This window comes from Camarhynchus parvulus, chromosome 14 (genome assembly GCF_901933205.1).
Source record: "Camarhynchus parvulus chromosome 14, STF_HiC, whole genome shotgun sequence".
NCBI lineage: Eukaryota > Metazoa > Chordata > Aves > Passeriformes > Thraupidae > Camarhynchus > Camarhynchus parvulus.
Genome location: NC_044584.1, coordinates 3,887,347 through 3,898,202, shown reverse-complemented (window position 1 = coordinate 3,898,202; position 10,856 = coordinate 3,887,347). Strand labels below are relative to the sequence as shown.

The 10,856-nt window shown below is 46.3% G+C and overlaps 1 long non-coding RNA gene across 1 annotated transcript in view; it reads right to left on the bottom strand.

Annotated features, from left to right (window-relative positions):
- Positions 1-4,827: 4,827 nt before the first annotated feature.
- LOC115908957 overlaps positions 4,828-10,856 on the bottom strand; it is a 39,205-nt gene continuing 33,176 nt past the window's right edge. Inside the window, exon 3 of the long non-coding RNA XR_004061133.1 lies at positions 4,828-5,006. This is a non-coding gene — a long non-coding RNA (uncharacterized LOC115908957). The remainder of the gene's footprint in view (positions 5,007-10,856) is intronic.

The window sequence follows — 10,856 nt, the reverse complement described above, 5'->3', positions numbered from 1 at the left end:
TTGCTCGCTGTGCCTCTTTTGGTCAAGCATTTTTATCCTGAATTGCTATGGGGAAAGGTCTTGGCTCTTCAGGCACCAGCTTTTGTCTTTTTGTTAGCTGAAGGGTTTTCCCAAAGTGAGTACTGAAATGCTTCAACGATCTTTAAAACAACATTGTGCAGATTTTGTGAGATTTCAGGCTGCAGTAAAAGCAAAATTTAACATGCCGAATGTCATTTTTTTAAAGGAGTTAAGCAAAAGGCTACTGGAGCTGTCAGAGTTTAAGCTTCAACCTTTATGTTTACAAAGCAAAAAGGGCAATTAGATGTGGAAAAATAAATTTTTCCAGGACTCTGTCAGCAGCTGTGGTTTGTACTCAGACTTCTGAATGACAGGCTAGTTTAGTGCCACAGGCAGAGAGTCAGTGTAGAGCAGCCCTGACATTTCTTTGATGCTAAGCAGTGTATCCTAATAAAGATGTGCTTTGAAGTCACTCCCTCTTGCCTGGCATGCAGCATTACAGAGCATTCCCAGGGCAGCAGGACTGGGACTGGCTGCATGCTCCAGGCCTCCCATGCCTGGCATCCTGCTTCCCTCCTTGCTTCAGACTTCCTCCACACTTCCATCCACTGAACCTGAGGAAGAAAGTTTTGGAATAAATCAAAGATATAGCTAATAGGCAAGTTCTGTGCTTTCACCTCCCAGCTATTTCACAAAGCTTGTTTTCACCAAGGGGTTGAGGACAGAAAACCTCATGGTCCTGTAAGCAGAGTCCATGAGTGAGCACAGCCCAGCCTGTGGCAAGGACAGGTGCCCAAACTTGCAACCAGTCACAGTCCTCCAAGCACCTACACGAGCAGCTGAAGGCAGACCTGCTTTTTCAGCAGATGGAGCAAGTTCCTCTTGGCTCTTTCCTGTGCACGCTATCAGTCAGTTTTGAGCTTGTGGCCAGGCCAGCAGAGCTCCCTGTGAAGGGAGTGCATGGACTGCAGATAGCAGTTCCCCAGTGCCAGCTATGAGGTCCTGGCTGCCATTCAGGGAAGGACTGCACTTTCTTTCCCATTCCCTTTCTATCAGCCTCCTGTTCTTCACGCATTTCTTCTCTCTGCAAAGACCAAAGTGCAAAGAGAGAGAAGAACAGAAGTGGGGGAAGGCACTGGGAAGCCCATCTCCAAGTGTGAAGTGACAGCAGATGGCAGAGGCAGTGCTCTATGGCAGATGAAGAACTTGTCAAAGCAGTCATTATAGCAGCCTGCCTGACTGCCTTGGCTCCCAGCTGCCAGCGCCCATTGGACTTGGATCTCCCAGGGACATAGCACATTCTTGAGCCTCCTTCCACAAAGCTACAGACACAGGCACTGCAGCAGCTCCTCAACTCCTCAGGAAAGATGCAGCACGGCAGGGTCAGACCATGGCCCTGCAGCACAAATTTTTTCAGCACTGCCTGGGTATGAACTGCTCCTCACATGCTCAGCAAAGTACCGTTGTTCCCTCTGCCATTTACTACCCAGAGCATCAGTGGCTGATGCCAAGCACGGCTTTTGGCACATCTCCATACACAGCCTCCAGCCTGGGCACACAGGGCTGGGAGGGAGCAGGGCCAGAGCAACAGCAGCACACAGCTACCAGTGGAAGGAGACCATGGTCCTACCTCAGAACTGGAGCAGGGCATCCCAGAGTGAAAACTTAATTAATTATAACACTAAGCATTGCTTTGATGCCTTTACATTTACAAAGCACTGGGTAAACACTAACTAATTAATCTACTCTACTTAGCAATTATATAGTTCTTTATATTTTCCAGATCCTGTGCAAACATTACCTAATTAATCTACTCAATTATTTCGATGTTTTGTATTCCAGAGCACTGCACAATGGCAGCAAGAGGAGGAAGCCTTAGCAGGAATAGTAGCAAGAACATTCATCTTTTAGGTGTGCTTTGGGGAGATGAATTGAGAAGGTGCCAGCAGTCCTGGACAGTGCTTCTACCACAGCATGCCAAGAGAAGTAGACAAGTCTAAACTAAAGAAATATGAAGCATTTTCCATCAGAAAGATCCTAAAAGATCTGAGTCTGCCAATCACACACTCTCCAAACAAGGATTAATGTGCACCCCCTCATGCAGAGCCACAGCTCTATGTTTATTGCATTTTAACATTGTCATCAGTGCTTGCTGAGGTACTTGCTGTGCTCTGCTGACCTCCACTATTTGGGATGGCATGTGAATTGATTGCAGTTGAAAGATTCTTACTGGAATAAAATGAGCTTCTCAATTATTGCTATCCAAATAAATCCCTGTGTTCCAGTGATCTCCACCAGGAACCACTTCCAAAACCCCAAGTTCATGACAATAGGTATCTCCAGCTCACAAAGTACAGGTAACTGTGTTGTCATCACTGTTGAGGTACAGGACAGGGGAGGTCAGGTGATGCTTTTTCTGACACAGGGAAGGGAGGCTGTGGAGACAATGTAGGGCTTAGTGGTGTGTCTGATGAATAAATGATAAACTCTTTAGCAAAGCAAGCTGTGATCATTTTTTATACCTTTTGTCCTTCACTCACATCCTGGCTCTGCCCCACAGGCAACAGCAGTGCTGCTCCCAGTGCAGCATTTGACCCAGGCAGATGGGCACCCAGAAGCTCGACTCTTCCAACAGCTTCATTCACATCCATTCCTGGGAAACTGGGGCATGGGAACACTGCAGAAGGGAGCAAATGGGGCGAGGAGGAGCTGGGACAAGGAACCAGGTAGCAGTGCCACAGATCCTCCCAGAGCATCTCAGCATTGCCCTCCCCACAGCAGGAAAAAGCACTCTGGGTGCAAGATAAGTAAACAGATTTTCTTCCTACCTAAGAGAAAGACCTAAGAGAAAATTTTAACCAGCAAATGTAAACAGGTAACAAAACTGATGCTGACACGGACAAACAGCAGTGCAGAGCAGCAGCAACCACTAAAGCCTCTGCTCCCTGGTATGCATGGCCATCCCAGCAGCAGCATTCCCACTATCCTATGCTGCTCCGCCCCCAGCACCCTCTCATGTTGGATGAAGATGCTGTACAAACCTGCAAGGAGACGAGAAGCAAGCAACAGGATGGCTCCAAGCACCAGCACTTCTCAGTCCCACTCTGGAACACCAGGACAGAGGAGCCATGTTTTGCATACCAAGGACGTCTAGCAGAGGAGAGAGGATCTGTGCTGGGGAGGGGGTCAGTATCCAAATGAGGACAAGGCCAAAGGAGGAAGATGGACATCCAGTGCTTCTCTGTGACTGCTCAGTTGGGAGCAGGGAGATTTTCATGATCCACCATGGCCTCTTGGTAAGATTAAATCAGACAGGGAAGCAAGCAAGAGGCACGCTCTTTCCCAAGGCTTCCTGAGTCTTCAGTTGCAGACAGATACAACGAACTTCAGATTTGAAGGGTTCCACACATCCTCTGCAATAAGCAACACCAGCATGAGCAACAGCTGTGACACGTTTCTGCCACAGCAGAAAACAACTACATGGTCCAAGGGACAAAGGCCAGAAGATGGGATACAGCACCAGCCAAGGACCAATGATCACAGCAGCCTGATTTCAGCATCACTGCACAGCTGAATCAGCCACACCATCCCCAGCCTGCTTGGACCAGCACCCTACACACCTGTGCAGTCCTGCAGCCCCTGCTGCTGGCTCAGGCCACGAGCCCAGGGTTAAATCTATGCTCAGCTCCTTCCTGCCCTCTGCTCTTGGGCCATCCCCTCCACACATGCCAGGTGGAAAGGAAAGCAAAGCTGAGAACCTGGATGAGAGATAAGGAAGCCATGCAGGGAACCTGCTGCTCTTGGGGGAGTAAGGGGTGCATCATAACTTCATCAGCCTACAAGGGAAAGAACCAATTATCTGGCAATTGTATGCAGTCCATTTCAGTGAGAGGCTCATAACCTAACCAGCCCTTGCAGTCAGGAGGAATAAAATATATGCTGACATCAGTATACAGAGATTCCCATTGGAAGCCACTTTCACTGCAGCGTCGTGAATATTTTCAGAAGCAGCTTGAAAAGATTCACTCAGTGTATCAATTGTCCTGGGGAGCAGAGCTGACGATAGTTGTACATAATAATGCTTAAGCCAATTCACATGCACTGTTAGTAGCTGTTTACAAGTCCTGGCCCTAATCAGTGCATTAAATATAAACATATAACTAAGAACTCTGAAAGACCCTCTCCAGGGGCAGTGAAATCCTCTGCCTTGGCCACTGTCAGCTCCTCAGGCTTCTTCTATAGTGGCACAATCTCCCCTTGACTCCAAGAGGGAGAATGGAAAACCATAACTCTTCTCTTTGTTGAGGTGACACATTTTTTATGAGGATTTCTTGAGCAGTATTTGTATTGCCATACCTGTTATCACACACACCCCTCGGGGGTGACACATTGGCAAGGATGGAATAACCTTAAATGCCACATCTTCTGCAGAAAGCATGTGATGCATCCTTACCAGACATCCATGTGCTCCAATTCTGCTGGCACCACTCACTCCGTGTGTAGGAACATCCCTCTAGAAGCAGCATAATGCTGTTGCAGACTTTCCCATGTAATAGAGTCTGTGTGTCTTTTTCTTTCTTTTTGATTCTTGTGGGGTTTTTTAACAGGTAGTAAACCACCTTAAAACTTCCCATTTCATCATTACACAAACAAAATCTGACCATTGATCCCCTGTTTATCCCCTGTGCACATACACCTCTGGTTACTGCAGCTGTGGGAGTCCCCCATTTACTCAATGAAATAAACAGGCACCTAGTTTGTGCTGCCAGAGGAATGTGACATTTGAGAGAGAACACAGTATTCCCCCTTCCTTACCTTGGTGTGTGCTTTACTGCTGGCTCATAGGTATGCCCTGCACTTGGGCCACTGAGGAGGTAACACAGGACACTCCAGAGGAGGCAGCCCCTGAGCATGCTGTGAGCTCGACTCGGGGGACACTGCCATGACTTGTCACAGGTCTGCAGGAACGAAGTGTCATCCTAGATCAAGGTCTTGTGAGAGACTTTCTGTGAAGAAAGGTGATAGAAAAGAAAGCATCTTACAAAGCAGATTATAGCTGCCTTCACCTTCCCCCCTCTGTGTGACTGAAGTGCAGCTCCTGACACGCTGGCTGTGCCCTGATTGCGCGGGCAGCAGCTCTGAGCTGGGAGCCTCTGTGCCATCCTCCATAACAACCACACTGAGGGTAGGAGAGCCCAGATGGGGTGTCCAGGATAGGCTGAGTCCAAATCCAGTGTTAAGAGCCCTCTGTATGTTGTTTTCTACAGCAGCTGAATCACAGATACGGCTTCATCAAGCTTGAGATTCGTCAGCCATTGCTAGTGTTTCACACAGTAACAAAAAATATTTTAAAGAAAATAGGCATCAGAAGAAAGCAAGCACATTGGCTTCTGGGTCTGCCATCCCCCACTGAAGCCTGGCAGCCTGCCTGCTGCCAGGCCTGACAGGTAGGCAGAGATGGGAAAACCCCTCATGGCTCTTTTTATTGTGATAGCCCTATATGAAGCTGCAAACATATCTGTCACCTTCCAGCACATTGTTTACCAGCTCTCCTCAACATTCCCTAAACAATATTTTCTAGAGACTGTAATTCAATACCTCACACCCCAGAGCTGTAGCATCAGCCCAGAGAGCAGCATGATGAATGTATTGTGTTCCTCCAGAGCTTGGGCTTGGGAACTGGTTTGTGCTGTTAATTATCCCTCTGCTTTTTGCTATTCTCATCCCACCTGTGCCTCTGTATTTATCATATGGGTCTACATGCACTAAAAACATCCTTACTCTTTACAGTATAAGGAGTAATTTATCCCTTTTGTGCAACACAAGGCAGCTCAGGGGACCAAATGGCAAGACTTGATCAATAAGGCACTCACTAGATTAGAGGCACTGGGGCTCAGACCTCAAAATGCTTGTTTAGAAGAAATGCAAGAGAGTGAACTAAGAATGTTAAGCACAGATACAAATACAATTTCCACCACTCTCCCTTCCCCATCCCCTCCCCAGCCTTCATCCCAGAGATATCCTCACACTAATCAGTGCTGAGAACACCCTCCAGAGCCAGGCCATTCAGGTCAGGCTGCTCACTGGGAAGGGCTGTTCCTGCCCTCGCAGGCATGGCAGCGCTGTCTCTGCAAGCAGCCAGTGCACAGGAGGAGCACCCCACTTGGCTGGGAAGCAGCACACCAGCCTCCATCTGTTCAGCCCCCAGCACCCACTCAGCACAGAACACTGCTCTTGGGTGGTTGTCACCTGGTCTCACCCAGGGAGCTGCAGCCATTCCCCAGAACACTTCTGCTCACTCCAGAGTCCCATCATGGTTCACTCACTCCCCCAAACCTTTAGTTAGTATAAATGTTAGTATAAATGGAGTATAAATTAGTTAGTATAAATGGACTATAAATGTTGAAGGCTGCACACTCATGCTCATAGCATGCAATCCAGAGGACCAACCAGTAATACTGACCAGTAACTTAGAGCTGCCAACACCTCTCCTTCATGTGTATCTAGTGAGCATATCTTAGACCTTTGTCCACACTGTACTGCACTCTCCCTTTCTCACCACTCCAGTACTGCTGCAGGGCTTTCTCACATCTGCGCTGAAGTCTTGTTCTCTGCTTATAATGACAGCTTGGACTTCTTAGGAAACCTGCAGCCTTATGAAAACAGCCATGATGTACCCAACTCAGGATCCCTGGCAGGATTGCTCTCCTGCTTTCCACTAGTGGCCAAGAGGCTTCCTCCCGCTGAGGCACCACACATCTCACTCCTTACAAAAGTGAAGGGTAGTTGCTGACCACAAGGACACTTTGGTTCCAAGGACCGCATACAGATAATTAAGACAGGTAATTAAGACCCATGCTGCCATTTCTTGCACTGGGAATTGCTGATATCTAATGACATTTCCAAAATATTTTTAATGGAAATTGCAGGTCTTGTTTGTAATATGACATTTATCTTTTTTTAGCATGAAAACAAATAGAAAAGTCTGAAAATCATTGCCTATATTATAAATTACTTTATTGTTGGTTTTATTACATTCTCCATTAAGCTGTCACAATCTGTGCCTCCTCCTATTTTTGTGATGGCCAGCAACTGAAATCCATCGTGTTTTCCATGTGATTTATACAGGACCCTAGTGATAACTTTATTCACCATGAGGATAATTATCAGCTATATTGTTAAGGCTGCTCAGTTTCCCTAGGGGATAATATGTCAGAAAGGTTAAAATATTGACAAGCAATAAAGTATGTATTATAATTACACTGGTGCTAGGATAGATAACTGGCTGTGAACTGAGCTACATCTTTGCAGCCTTCTCCCAGTAAAGACAGAAATGCTGTGGTCACACCGAACACATCCCTACAGGACTGCAGCAGTCTAGGCTCATCACCTGGAGGGGATCCCAACAAAGGGCATGCTCCTTCTCATTCACATACATTGACCATTTAAGCTCTGACAACTGTGCTCTCAGTGAGTTTCTTTATGATTCATAATTGAACAGGATGCATAGCTGAAGTAGAGGAGGTTTTTCCACAATCCTTCTGTATTTCTTCCCATGTCCCCTAAAAAAGCTTTTCTTCATAAGAATGGCAGAAGGAGGGAGAGGAAAGAACTGGTATCTTTGAAATGAAACATTGATTTCTTCTGGTACTGAAGCAACCAGGTGCATGCCTTATTGGTATCATGGTATATAGGTATAATCTGAAGGATGTTGCTGAGATAAATTGCTTTTTGGTTCGGGCACTAACAAAACGAAGCACTGAATAACTCGGCACTACATCTGAAGTGAGACCATAAAACTAACCTTGGTCATTCCTCCAGATCTACTATTGTTACATCAAGACTAGACTGGGGATGGAGGAGCTCATAAATAATTTCTCATGGAAAGCACGTACACCAGCCAGACAAAATCTCTCTCTGAGAAAACGTGGAAAAGTAGTAGACTTAACCTACTTCAAAATGTCATTTTTTGAAGAAAGAAAAAGCCAATCCACGTCTCTTTCTTGATGCTTAAAGGATGTGTCTGTACCGCAGCAGCATGTTAAGCACCAAGCCCTAGACCTGGCTTTGAGCAGCTGAAAGAACTTGCTGCATCAAATTCTCTCACTTCCCTCCAGTATAATCATATTGGAAATAGATGGTCACCTATGGATAAACATAACTGAACAAGAGCTGTAAGACATTTAATAAACTACGTTGTTTAACTTTCTTCTGCTAAGGAAGTGCCAAGGACTACAAAAATTGTATTTACCTCAGGTTCATCTACATCTCACTGGCTTTGTCCGGGGAACATAAGTAGTGTAGAGGACTGTGGTCCTAGAGATGAGGGTCACAGCTCTAGCCCAGCCAGCCTGAGACACCCTGCAGCATTTCTCTGGAATATGAGCTCGTGCTACCCTTTCACTGGCCCTTTGAATGAGTCATGGATGCTGGAGAATTAGAGGTAATTCAACAAAATATCATTTCTCTGTTCACGACAAGTACAAAAGTGAGAGCCTTTGGCTTTCTTTTATTCAGAACCAAGAAGCCTGGTGCTATAGATGCAGCTTTGTGCTCAAGAGCAACAGTTTTTCAACCCAAGAGGTGCAAGACACACCCCTGGGGCAATATGCAAATTCAAGAGCCCAACAGTAATTACAAATCATGCCAAAAATTAGCTATAGGGAGCCCACAGTGCACTCCAGCTCCCCTCTGCAGACTCTCTGAAGTCCCATAGGAGATGCTTAATGCAGTTCTGGTGGAGAAGCTCCTTGGGTACTCACAAGCACATCTGTCTCCAGGCTTAACATTTACTCTAGAGCTAGACAATTTATTTCTGCAGCACACTGCTCAGGGCTTCAAATGAAAAGACCTCTGCAAAGGCGACCAGGGAGCTTGCCTTCCTGCCTGATCCCCAAGTTTTCCCTCCTCCATCCAAGGAGTTGTCTGGCACTCAGCAAAGTATCAGAGCCAAGCCTGACTTAAGGACCTACTCATGTCACCCCCATTGCCAGCTCCAGCACAAATGCACCAAAGTCCTCAGAGCATGCCATCTGCTCCCCATGCAAGGCTGTTTCCACAAAGAGGCATCACTGCAGTCAGTTCTCCCCTCATATAAGAAGGAAGGCTGAGCGCCCAGAAAGGCTCCTTTTCTCTGAAAATTTGTTGTTAACTTCCCTGATGACCCTCACACCATGCACTGCAGGAGGTGTTAAAACATGGACAGATAATCAAGTGTCTCCTCAGATGACAGCTTTGTGGGACTGATTTAGAATGCCTGGCTCAGCCTGGCCACAGCTGGTACTGCCCAACACCCTCTGACAGGATAAGCAAGACCTGAGCAGCATGAGCTGCAACAGAAGCTCATTTGGTCCACAGGCACCTTGGGAACTGAACGTGTTTTACAGTGTTACATCAGCACATGGGGAACAGATTACATAAATGGAGGTGAATTAAAACCCATGTCTCATGAGGGCAAATGGCTGTGCATGCAGCATCTGCTCAGCCTGCAGTTTCAAAGCAGCAGAAATTTTAAGTACTACCATTTACAAAAGGTTCATCTTCGCCTTTTGTTTGACCGTAAATCTCTGAAGCTCACCTTGTTAAGGAAAAGTGTGGAACAGCAGGAGTCTTGTACCTCTGCCACACCTCCCCCAGTGCATTCCTCTCTGATGCATTACAGATCATCTCCAGGAGAGATACATCTACATTACAAAGCATGAATACTTCTTTCAGTAACAGATGTGTCCATCACACACCTGACAGCAGGAGACAGAATATTTCATTTGCAGTCACCTGCTTCCACCATCAGCTCAGCCTGCTCTGGGCAACAACCTTAGGAGGTATTTCCTAGGTGTGCCACAGGAAGCAAGAGCACTGGGTTATTTGGTAGGAATTTTCCTGTGCTCGCCTTTGGCCCAGTATTAAAACGTCCAGACAAAATCATAGAGAGGGGCTGGTGTCAGCCTGGGGAAGGCACAGGTCACTCTATCTTCTCTCCTACCAGAAGCGCTGAAGGCTGAACTCCCTCCTCATTTGAAAGAAACACTTCATATTTACTGACAGAGAATTAGACAACACAGACTCTTAGAGGAAAGCATGATTAAATAACACACTGTCCGTGGCACAATGCATACAAATGCCTACGTTGCCTCTCTGTATGCTATCATCTAGCATTATAATACTTTGTGGAGTACCAGAAGACTGTCTCTACAGGACTATTACCTCTGACTCCTGATAAAACCTCTCCCAAAGTATTTTCTTCCCATTGTGCCTTGCAGATGTTTCCCTTTTTAATTTGTCAGAGACAAGTAACTGCATCTCTGAAAATAACATTCTTCAACAACGCTCTGTTTACTGCCAGATCGCCTTTCTCAGCTAGTACTGGTTATGTTTATCCTTGTTTATCAGATGGGAAAACTGAACCCAGGCCCATAGTTTAGGTTAACAGCACAAACATGTTCAAATAAAAATTAACTTTATATTATTGAAAGCTCCATAGCTATGAACAGATGGGAAACATGAAGTCTTCTCACAGCACAAGGGTCCCTGGCACTGGGCTACAACAGAAGACTGGAGAGCACTGATGGTATAAAGTCACTTCCCCGCCTAGCTTCTGCCACAGAACCTGCAGCCAGAATCTACCTGATTGCATGCAGATCACAAGCCTCTGTCGTTACTGGGTTGCAGCTGCTGGAAACATACAAATCACTCGGTGCCTCTTCAGGGAACCCAATACCACAGGGCTGGGAAATTCCTCCTACCAGCTGCTGTCCATTTGTGCTATAGTCAGCACAGATCCAGGAATCAATATTACTGCTTGTAGGAATTACAAGCATTAAGGATGTTAGATAGAAGGTGAACTTGTCCTTTCCTAG